This window comes from Lissotriton vulgaris, chromosome 2_1, assembly GCF_964263255.1.
Source record: "Lissotriton vulgaris chromosome 2_1, aLisVul1.2, whole genome shotgun sequence".
NCBI lineage: Eukaryota > Metazoa > Chordata > Amphibia > Caudata > Salamandridae > Lissotriton > Lissotriton vulgaris.
In genome coordinates this window covers 1,942,683,276-1,942,694,914 of record NC_141687.1, presented here as the reverse complement: position 1 = coordinate 1,942,694,914, position 11,639 = coordinate 1,942,683,276, and the positions used below count along the sequence as shown (strand labels likewise).

The following is an 11,639-nucleotide window of genomic DNA, read 5'->3' as shown; positions in this document are numbered from 1 at the left end:
GCTCAGCAGTGTTTCCGACGTAGCACCAAATACTCACCAAATTTGTAAACACCTAGACCTACCGGAGCCACACTATACCAATACCCAGGGTACCGGACCCCCTTCAGCAAACACCAAGACGAAGAGTTCATTCCAGAAGACTTCAACTAACGCAGAAGCAAGCACCCATTGAGGGGCATCAAGACCCCTGAGACTCACCCTGTGAGTGGTCCAGCTGTCCCAGAGCCCCCTGTCCAAGTTGCCTGTTTATAACCACATGGACATCTTGATGTACGGTGCCGGGCTGACCTATCTGCCCTGCACCTGGCCTACCAACCCCAGTAACAATGATCCAGTTGTGCTTCTATGGTCCTGAGACCCTTGCAACATCCTCTCTTGAATGAGACCCCATAGACTTACCTTTAATACCTCCAGTGCATTGTTTTTTGAAGTGGCCCCCTTTGTTGTAGCGCACCAAGTACCTCAGCACCATGCTCCTGGCTGAATCCGGGCTGCTCCCGATCTTCTGCTGCTGGAACATTGGGCCTGGTCCTGCTATCGACCTAAAACAAGAAGATGAACTTTATGAAAGTAGTGCCTGATTTTATATGCATTTTTCTACTTTTCTCCATTGACTCCAGTGGTGTGTAATTCTACTACCTGGACAGTAAGAGTAAGGTAAACATACATCAATCTGCTTAGTAATGAAGCACATTAGTAACCAGGCATCCTCAGATTTTAGGGGAATTTTTGGGGGGATCTTAAGTGATAGCAAATCAACAATAACTTCCTGGCATTGACATTCTCATAGGTTAAGGATAGGCCTGTTTATCCTTGCATGCTCAGTTAATTCCATGAAAGAGTTATTTGATGCAGTTGTCTTGTCTCATCGGTCATCGCAGGTAGCACTCCCATAAGTACCTGTAAGTCTCAGATGGCTCCAGGGGCAACAGGATGGCATATGTGTTATGTTTGTTCAATTATCAGGCACAAAGACAATGTCCAGAACTCGAATGCACAGTCTTGATGTGCAATGAACACTCTGCAATTATGTGTACTATGTGAGAACTGGCGAACTGATGCTGAGGGAAAACAATCCTGGGAATTAGCACCCCAAAAGGCATAATTTTCAAAGGCATCCCTTAGTAGGTGGTCACTGATGGAGAAAGCAAGAACATTATGGAGGCTCTCTGGATCGATTGCAATTCACTTGCTTTGCTCTGACACCGTCTTAGTCCTTTGCTTCGGTCTGCTCAACTCGTTGGCAACCTACATAGATGTAGACTGTCCACTGCCAGTGTCATCCTTATGCTCTTTTTCAGTCCTTCTCACTGTGAACATCAGTCATCCAGGCCACAACACAGTGAGGGCAAATCTGTGTATTCCTATCCTACTGCCAGCATTTGAGAAGAGTTCCTGCCTATTAGTGAAGGAGGTCACTCTCCTTCACGGACGTTCACTTCTATCACTAGGCCAACTGAGCCCCAGAACTTACTTACAGTTCGTAGAATGTTTTCCAGGTCTTCCAGTACTAACGAGGCCTGCACATCACAGGCCCTTCAGAAGACCAACTTCACAAGCCAGATCCTGATCTAAATTAGGGGGTGACCTAGCACCAAGCATGTGCCACCTCACTTTGGGCCAAACCCCAGCGAAACGCAGACACTCTCTTCTGGTATTCAAGGAAAGTACTGCACCCTGAGCCCTAACACAGCCCCTCAAGGCAAACGACCACCAATCCCAGTTCACTGTCCTCCCAAGCCAGCTCTGGTCAGAGAAAGGGACAAACTGCACAGAGGTCGTCCAAGGATCCATGCAGGGTATGTTTGTCCCAGTTAAGAGCTTTGCCCTATTTCATGGGTCAGGGCAGAGCGCCCTACCATCATATAATGAAAGGGCTTAGATGATGAGGCCTTGCTGCAAAAAGCCCCGCAGCGCAGTCATTGCTGTCAGCTGTGCTCACTCTAGTCCCACTTGTAGGTTTCATGACCTGCCCTTCAAATGCACTGAAACCGCTTCTGGGAGCAGCTGCGCTGCATAAGTGACATAAACAGAGATTACATCTCTGAACTTCCCTTCCGCGCTGCGGCTCACCCCTTTGCAAATGTGATTGTTTCTTATAGCCTGACCTGTACGGTAGGCAGGTCCACATGCCTCCGGCTCCCCATTCAGAAACGTCGTCCCGCAAGGCTTGGTAAATAGGTGAACGACAACATTCCCTCCCGATGTAGCCCCAGGAAAGCCATTTCACTTAGACATGTCTGTATTGATTTCCCATTTCCATAAGAAAATGCAGCGAGGGGCCAGCTGGTTGCAGCGCAGTGGGAATCTACGATTTTGTTAGCCTGTTTTAGAAAACGGGTCATAAGCATCCTGTGGCTACAACAGATTAACAAGGCGTTTAACGGGAACAGAAAGCGAGGGCCGCGATTAGCAAACACACACATTGGAAGACTGACAGAAAACAATTAACCGCGCGCAGCCACCAGCTTGTTTATTTGCAACACTCGTTTTAAAATTAATTATCCAGAGAAACAAATGAGTATTTTCGCGTTTTTTGTTCGTATCCCTGCCCTGTCACTTTTCCACCCTACAGCATCTTAAGAAGAAACAAGCATTTGCAATGCAATGGTCTCGGCATCATTAAAGGTAGAGCAATTGGCATTGCTCATGTCATATTTTTTTTTTCTTTAAATCATAAATAAATGGCATTGTCATTTACATTGCCAATACACACCACTCTGCACCTGCACTCACTGCTCTGCACACTCACTACTCTGCACACTCACTACTCTGCACACTCACTACTCTGCACACTCACTACTCTGCACACTCACTACTCTGCACACTCACTACTCTGCACTCACTACTCTGCACTCACTACTCTGCACTCTGCACTCACTACTCTGCACTCTGCACTCACTACTCTGCACTCACTACTCTGCACTCACTACTCTGCACTCACTACTCTGCACTCACTACTCTGCACTCACTACTCTGCACTATGCACTCACTACTCTGCACTATGCACTCACTACTCTGCACTATGCACTCACTACTCTGCACTATGCACTCACTACTCTGCACTATGCACTCACTACTCTGCACTCACTACTCTGCACTATGCACTCACTACTCTGCACTCTGCACTCACTACTCTGCACTCTGCACTCACTACTCTGCACTCTGCACTCACTACTCTGCACTCTGCACTCACTACTCTGCACTCACTACTCTGCACTCACTACTCTGCACTCACTACTCTGCACTCACTACTCTGCACTCTGCACTCACTACTCTGCACTCTGCACTCACTACTCTGCACTCTGCACTCTGCACTCACTACTCTGCACTCACTACTCTGCACTCACTACTCTGCACTCACTACTCTGCACTCTGCACTCACTACTCTGCACTCACTACTCTGCACTCACTACTCTGCACTCACTACTCACTACTCTGCACTCACTACTCTGCACTCACTACTCTGCACTCACTACTCTGCACTCACTACTCTGCACTCACTACTCTGCACTCACTACTCACTACTCTGCACTCACTACTCACTACTCTGCACTCACTACTCACTACTCTGCACTCACTACTCACTACTCTGCACTCACTACTCTGCACTCACTACTCTGCACTCACTACTCACTACTCTGCACTCACTACTCACTACTCTGCACTCACTACTCACTACTCTGCACTCACTACTCTGCACTCACTACTCTGCACTCACTACTCTGCACTCACTACTCTGCACTCACTACTCTGCACTCTGCACTCACTACTCTGCACTCACTACTCTGCACTCTGCACTCACTACTCTGCACTCACTACTCTGCACTCACTACTCACACTCACTATTCACACTCACTACTCTGCACTCACTACAGCTTCCTTCCACAGCTAGAACTAGTGCATAATGTCAAAACAGAGAAAACAAGGAAACACACTGAAGCTGTCTGTACCACGCCAAGTTCACATTTCGAGCAGCATGTGTTAAATCACGCTTTAGACTACTTCTCTACTCAAAAGTAGTACATTTCCTTCAAAAAGATAAAAATATGACATGCAAACAGTAATGCCGAAACAAACTGTTCAGCATGGGTTTTGATTTACATGAAAACATTAGTTTCACTTAAAATAATAATAGTTTTTAGCTAAATTAAATTTACATTTGGATTTAGGGCATATTCACATATTTTTAGTAAATTTAAATGTCAGTGGCAGATGGACACGCTTTCATTTAGCAGCCAAATATACAATAACTTACTGCCCCCGGAATTCCGCCGCGGCCGCACCGGAAGTCAGGCAAGGTCGCCTGTGACGGGGGCGGAGCCGCGTCCGGACCGGAAGAGGAGGCAGGCGGAGGAAATGCGTGGAGCGGCCCGGGGCTCCTGCGAGCGTGGAGAGCCCCCGGGGCCGACAACAGGACGTTGTACGCGTGTTGCGGGGCTCCCTTGACCAAGAGGGAGTCCCGGGATAGGAGCCGCAGCGTCAACTCTCCCTGCCGGTGCGGAGCAGTAAGTTAAAGGGGAGAGGGGGGGCCGGTGCGCGCGCGCGCGCGCGTGTGTGTGTGTGTGTGTGTGTGTGTGTGTGTGTGTGTGTGTGTGTGTGTGTGTGTGTGTGTGTGTGTGTGTGTGTGTGTATATGAGTGGGGGGGTTCTGTATGTATGTGCGTGCGTGAGCGCTTCTGTTTCTATGTATGCCTGTGTTGTGAGAGAGCCTCGCGCAGCGCTCGTGCTAATGCGCGTGCCAGTTTAGAAATGCCTGCGCGCGACCCGGAGTGTCTCCTGGGACTGCTACTCGCTAACATAAGATCTCGGCGGAGACGCGCTTACGCGCGTCTTTTAGCCGAGACCTAAAAACAGGTAAGCAACACATGCTGCATAAAAGGAAGGGAAAATACAATCCACTGGACACAACACAAATTAAATTAAAGCGATAGAACAGCTCCTCGCTAACGTGAGTATTTGTCCGTGCTCGCTTTACCGGTTAGTGGGGAAAACTGAGCCCGTTTGTGGGGAAAACTGAGCCCGACACTCTCCCCTGGTAATGCAATCCTTCCTTGCTTTTGGAATGCAAGTAAACTGGATTAAAAACAAGGGGGCATATTATCAAGGGATTTATCTCCGCTTTTTTTGGCTTTAAAAGCCAAGAAAGCGGAGATAAAATTATCTCCCTATTACCTAGCTGTCGCTAACACCAGTTAGCGACAGCTAGTAGGAGATAGCGACCATCTTGGGCCCCGCTTTGCATGTCAGAAAAATGTATCACTAATGACATGCAAAGTGGGCGGGCCAAGATGTCAGCGTCTGGAAACAGTCGCTAACATCGCAATCTCCTATTACGAACTTTTGGAGATATTCGCGCTAAGCGCGAATATCTCCAAAAGCTAACACCTGCCCAGGAGCAGTTCTTAGCCATGTTATCCAATGGGAGGTGGATAACATGGCTAAAAGCATTAGCTCGGTAATGCATGAATATCGCTGATTTTTCAGCGATATTCATGCATTATTGCCAATTTTTATCGCATTTGCGATAAACCTTGGTAATACCAAGGTTTGTCTGCGATAAATATCACCGCAGCTCGGCGATAATTTTTTCTCGCTAACCAAGCAATAGCGATAATTATCGCTATTGCTTGGTAATATGCCCCAAGGTCTCGTATTTGCGAGCGTTTAGGCTATTGGGATTGTAAATGACAATGCCTTTTATTTATGTGTTTTTTAAAGCAACACCTATATAAAAGACATTGCCCAGATGCATCAAGCATCCATTTTGCGATTCCTTATTAGCGAAAAATAAGGAATCGCTAATAAGGAATAGCAAAATGCTATGCAAGAAGAAATCACTTTAAAAGTAGCGATTTCTTAAAATTCCTTGATTGCGACTCGCAAATTGCGAGTCGCAATTAAGGAATACCTCCCCATTCATTGAATGGGGAGACATTCTCAATTTGCGAATCGCAATTAGCGAATCGCAAAATGAGAATGCGATTTCAAGGGTGCAGGGGTGTCCAAAGGACACCCTGTTGCATCCCTGAAATTGATCTGTGCACATATGTTGCGCACACACATGCCCTTAGGGCATGTGTGTGCGCAACATGAAACTTTGAAAAATGCACTTTAGTGCATTTTTCAAAGTTTTTGCAAATTACCATGAAGTTGAACTTCATGGAAATTTGCGAGCCCTATTAGCGAAATCGCTATTCTTTAAACTTTAATGCATTGCATTTAAGGAATCTCAATTTGAGATTCCTTAAATGCAAATAATTGGAATGTAGCGAATTCTTCATTCGCGATTTTTGCATTTGGGATGATGCATCCCAAATGCAAAAATACCGGTCGCAAAGCGTTTTTTAGCTTCATGCAGCTGGGCCATTGTCATTTTCAATGGCAAATAGCTCAAACTTTCACAAATGCGAGACCACTCTAATGTGGCCATACCCCATTCTTTAGGGCCTGCTCGCCGTATTCTGGTTACAGCGAGCAGCATCTAAAAAAGGGGCGCTCCCAACAATAAAGTGAAAGCACGTATGATGCGCTTTCACCCACAGGAAAAAATAATAATTAATTGAAAAGATTTTGTAGCTCTGTCGCTAAAGTGAAAATGGCCTGCGCTGTTAGATAAATAATTAAATAAGCAAGCCCTCTATAGTTAAAGTGGACCATGCAATAATTTAAAGACAAATAACATAAAAGCAGGCGGCCTGCTTCGATGTCGTGGGTGGAATAGGGGAAGATCATTAAAGGAAATAGCGCTCACCGACTTATAAAGCAGACCGTGAGACAACACAAAAAGTCCAGTCGTTATGGAAGGTTGCAAATGCAGACAAGGTGGTACCAAGGAGAGACTACTAAGGCTATTCACAAAAGAAATGAAAAGATTTCACAAGAACAGTAACAGGAGCCAATTGAAAAGATGGGTGGGAAATGGGTGGAGCTTCTATGCCGTACCTCAATAGAGCCTGCCTCGCAGAGCATCGCATTCGCTGCCCAGGCTCGACCTGAAAACGTCATTAAAACATAAAATGCCCATTTAAATATACAGGCCACTCGCAGCATTATTCCTTCCAGCAGCACCTGAGACAGGCTTTGACAGGGATTAAAGATTCACGTTTAAAACTCTATGCTTGGAAACTTCAAGGTTTGTCCAAACATAATTATTTCCTGAAGATGAGGACCGCCCCAAGTTCTGCCCGTTTACTGTAGTAAGGGGGACGCAGTAATGCTCAGATAACAGCCATACATCACCGCAGCTCATACATCTCTAGTGGAAAGTAAAACCTAAGGAGTAAAAATATTCTGAGGCTAGAAGGCAGGAAATGAACGTTTCAGCCATCTGCATCCTAATCTTTATCATGGGCTGCAATTCAGGAGAAGCCTACAAACACTCTTGTTCATTCACTAATCCCAAAACGCTTCACCTCTGCTGCATGTGTCATTTTCACCCCTCTTGTGAGCCATCAGTTCTAAATTTTCTCTCCCCACTTCTCCCCCCCTGATTTTTACTCTTTCCCCTCATTTTGTTGCAATAAAGTGATGTTGGATTGTAAAAAAAAACATGTTGTTATTATGTAAAGCACACTGACACCATTAATCAGTTAGAAGCAACCTATGAAAAAATAACGTATCCAATGGAGTGCCCTTTGACTTATGGTTATAGTAACCCAATTTATTACTAATAAGGTACAGGTTAGGGAAGAACAAGCACTGGTAAAGCCAATAGTTCGCAGCAATAAAGGCCTAGCTATTGGTTTTGACAATGCTTATTGGGATTGGCATAAACCAATGGAAAAATGGCCTTCGGTGGGTCACGACCCACGTGCATGCATGGGTGACGAAACATGCACATATGAATGGATGAACAGAGGGATTGGTTATGTGGCCGGGAACCACCATATGAGTGGGGAGGGTAAAACAGAGTACATGGGGGCGCTGGATAATAAAAACTGGAATAGAGAGGAATGTGATGAGGTGGGAGTTTAAAAGAAGAATCAGAGAGTGGGAGGCACGGAAGAATAAGGAAGCACATACACCCCTATGGATTAGTAAAAGTAAACAAACATTGGTAGTGGCAATAGACTTGACATAAATAGTAGTGCCTTTCGTTGATTTGTGTTTGATACTGTGGATGAGAAACTCGTTGGATGCCAGAGTGAGTCAAATGGCAGATGATTGGGGGCATGAGCTGCCGAGTGTATGCATGACGATGAGAACAGGTGGGGGGCCCTCCAGGCCCGCAGCAAAACAGTAACTAACTATGTAACTCCGTTTGAAGTTAAAATCAACCAAAGATGGATGTGAAATGAGAAACTTGATCACATTTTACAAGTTGAGCCTCCACCAAGGGTAGCCTCCCTAGCTGCTTTATGTCATTTCATGGTGTTTTGGGCGTTTCCCTTTGTCTTTCTACTCACGAAAGCTTATGGAAACCGTGCGAGAAATGCAAGGTACCTTTAATGGGAGCGCTGTGAGGAGCTCTGCAAAGCGTGCTTTTCATCTTCCCTTTGATGCTCAGACCTGAAGCGGCATTGGCATGCTTGAATGTTTCCCTCCATTTATAAATGCACTGCACAATTCTTCTAAGCTATGCAGGATCATCTTATTCAGTGAGAGTAACCTTCCCATTCTCTTCGTAGCCACGTTTCCATGAGAAATATCATTTGCACCTTACTTTAAAAAAGCTATTTGGTAAAAAGATTTGAAGGTCCTGAGGATCAGGCAAAGGAATGACAGCTTTGGTTCTGCCTTGTCACGCACCCCGTGTCCTTCCTCTGCTGCCTGCACGCTCAGCCGTTATATTTGTGCTAAAATGCGTTGCAGGTTTGGCAGATGGACACATTACTACTAATGTTCCGGCATAAGAGGCACAGGGGAGATTGCGAACTGTGTAATCAATGTTGCCATTTCTAAAAAATGCATATCAGTTTAAGCATATCCCTGGCGCCACAGAATAGTCAGAGGCTTTCCTGTATAAAACCAAGAAATGCCTGGAATGTAATCGGAATCACAATTTCAACCGCGCTTCTCTATGTATCAGTTCACTCGCTTTTTGTAAACATGCCCTCATCTGAGCATTCATAGAGATTGTGTGTTATCATTTCTATCGTGGCCATTGGGTGTAGCTAAAAGGCAACACAGCCACAAAAAGTAACAACACAGATAATATGTAGAGCATGTATGAATCATCGCCGGGGCTTTAAGTGAGGTGAGCCTCAGACCCAGAAGAATTTAAACACTCCTGGAGGCGGGTCCCTTCCGGGCCCTATACTTAAGTCATCAACTTTACAGAAAAAACACAGGGGCATATTATCAAGGGGGTTTATCTCCGCTTTTTTGGCTTTAAAAGCCAAGAAAGCGGAGATAAAATTATCTCCCTATTACCTAGCTGTCGCTAACACCAGTTAGCGACAGCTAGTAGGAGATAGCGACCATCTTGGGCCCCGCTTTGCATGTCAGTGATATTTATCACTAATGAGATGCAAAGTGGGCGTGCCAAGATGTTAGCGACTGAAAACAGTTGCGAACATCGCTATCTCCTATTACCAACTTTTGGAGATATTCGCGCTAAGCGCGTTAGCGCGAATATCTCCAAAAGCTAACACCTGCCCTGAGCAGTTCTTAGCCATGTTATCCAATGGGAGGTGGATAACATGGCTAAGAGCATTAGCTCGGTAATGCATGAATATCGCTGACTTTTCAGCGATATTCATGCTTTGCGGCGATTTTTATCACATTTGCGTTAAACCTTGGTAATACCAAGGTTTATTTGCGGTAAAAATCGCCGCAGCTCAGCGGTAAATTTTTCCCGCTAACCAAGCAATAGCGATAATTATCGCTATTGCTTGGTAATATGCCCCACACTTAAGTAATCCATGTCATTGATGCAGCCCCTGCATTTTCTCATTTAACATTTAACTCTTGTAGAGTGCATACTGTGAAGGGAGTCGCCCTTAGGTGTCTGGGTGAGTTAAGGTGTGGATGGGTGCGCATGGCGGGTCACAATTGAGAGCTAAGGAGCTGAGGCGAAAGACAGTGAAACTTTCTCAAAGTGCTTGTCGAAGTGCCATAAAGATGCTCTGACTGCTTGCCGATGCAGTCCTTGACCTCTCTGCAGAATGAATAGAGCGATGATCTCATATGTGCCAAATGAAAGTGTGTGTAAAAAGCATACACAGATGTTGAAATATTCACAGGTCCAAAGATGTGATCACGGATTATAAAGAGCATAACAGGATGGCAGACTGCAGAGGAAAGTGGTGTGAAGGGGAGAACATGAGAGAATGGGACACTCCGAATACCAGCTGCTTAATGCAGAGGCTTACTTTTCCATAGTGAAACATGATCAGTTCTAACTTCTCTCAAGCAAATCATTATTGTTACTCATATATCTGGTACGGTTAACAAACATTGGCCAAGACAATTGTCCACAGGCACAGGGAGAAGGCATGGTGGGGTCTAACAGGCTGTCTGGTTGTACAGGATCAGAGAGAGAGGATGGTGGGTTGAAACTACTCGATTGAACGCAGGGAAGGTTTAGGGAGGATCAAGCGGCTAAAAAGTCAGTCTGTAAGTGAAGCTCAGCAGTACAAAGAGGGCATGATGGAGTCTAACAGGCAGAGCCACAGTGGAGTAGCTAGAAACTGGAGAGGGGAAGACGCCGGAAGTCCGTGGGTGGGGCTAATGCCTTGCTCAATAAACAAGGTGAGTGGCTAGCAGCTGGAGACGGGATGGGGCTAGCTCCTTGCTCAATAAACAACCATAGGTGATTTGGAGCCTCATCTTTAAGCAAACACTAGTCAGAAAGAGGTTGAAATGAAACAAACAGCCAGGCTGTCCCGCAGAGATGTCAAATTAATCCTCACACTTGATGTTTGACTTAGAGGTGATGAAGGAATTATGTGTCCTCCAGGCAAAAACAACCTCTGATTGACTTGCCAGGGGACTCCTCTCAATGAAGATAATAACTCTGTCATCATGATGGTGTAGTGTTCATCTTTAATAGTGCGAATCCCCTTACATCAAAATGATTTTTTTTTGCTTGCGCTGTATTATTATTAAGGCTCCCTGTTTTCCATTTTTCCTAATTTTTACTGATTAAAATAGACAGAAAACATTTATTTTCTTGTTTGTATTATTTTTACGTGTGGCTAAAAACGGAAATTAGGTTGCTTTTTGAGTAATTCGAAATACTGTCTGCCATGACTGCCAGGGCTAATAGCTGTGTGGATTGATAGGTATGGGGGCTAAAAAAAAGTACTTTTAGTAAAGAGGATTTAACAGCAGTAGATATGCACATGGTTGATACTGAAATTTGCATATTTTCTTATAAGTGCATTGATTTATCTTCTGCAGGTGTTTACAGCATTGAAACCTAGTAGGTATTCAAGCATGAGTGCATATTTACTGGTTAAATAAATGTGAAAATATTCTAATTTCAACTTCATTTTTCCACAAAACCCAAAATAAATATGAATAAATACAGATGAAATTAGCAAAAAATAAATATGGAAAAATACAGATGAAATTAGCAAAAACGAAATATGGAAAAATACTGACGCAAAGGTCAAAAACATAAATACCAAAAAATCAGGAGCCCTAATTATTATATTTTCTGTAGCCAGAACACAGTTATGAAACATGAGAGAA

At 44.7% G+C, this 11,639-nt stretch overlaps 1 long non-coding RNA gene across 1 annotated transcript in view; it reads right to left on the bottom strand.

The window, feature by feature from the left end:
- Nucleotides 1-422: 422 nt before the first annotated feature.
- LOC147733525 (uncharacterized) overlaps nucleotides 423-11,639 on the bottom strand; it is a 368,362-nt gene continuing 357,145 nt past the window's right edge. The window contains exon 5 of the long non-coding RNA XR_015308733.1: nucleotides 423-542. This is a non-coding gene — a long non-coding RNA (uncharacterized LOC147733525). The remainder of the gene's footprint in view (nucleotides 543-11,639) is intronic.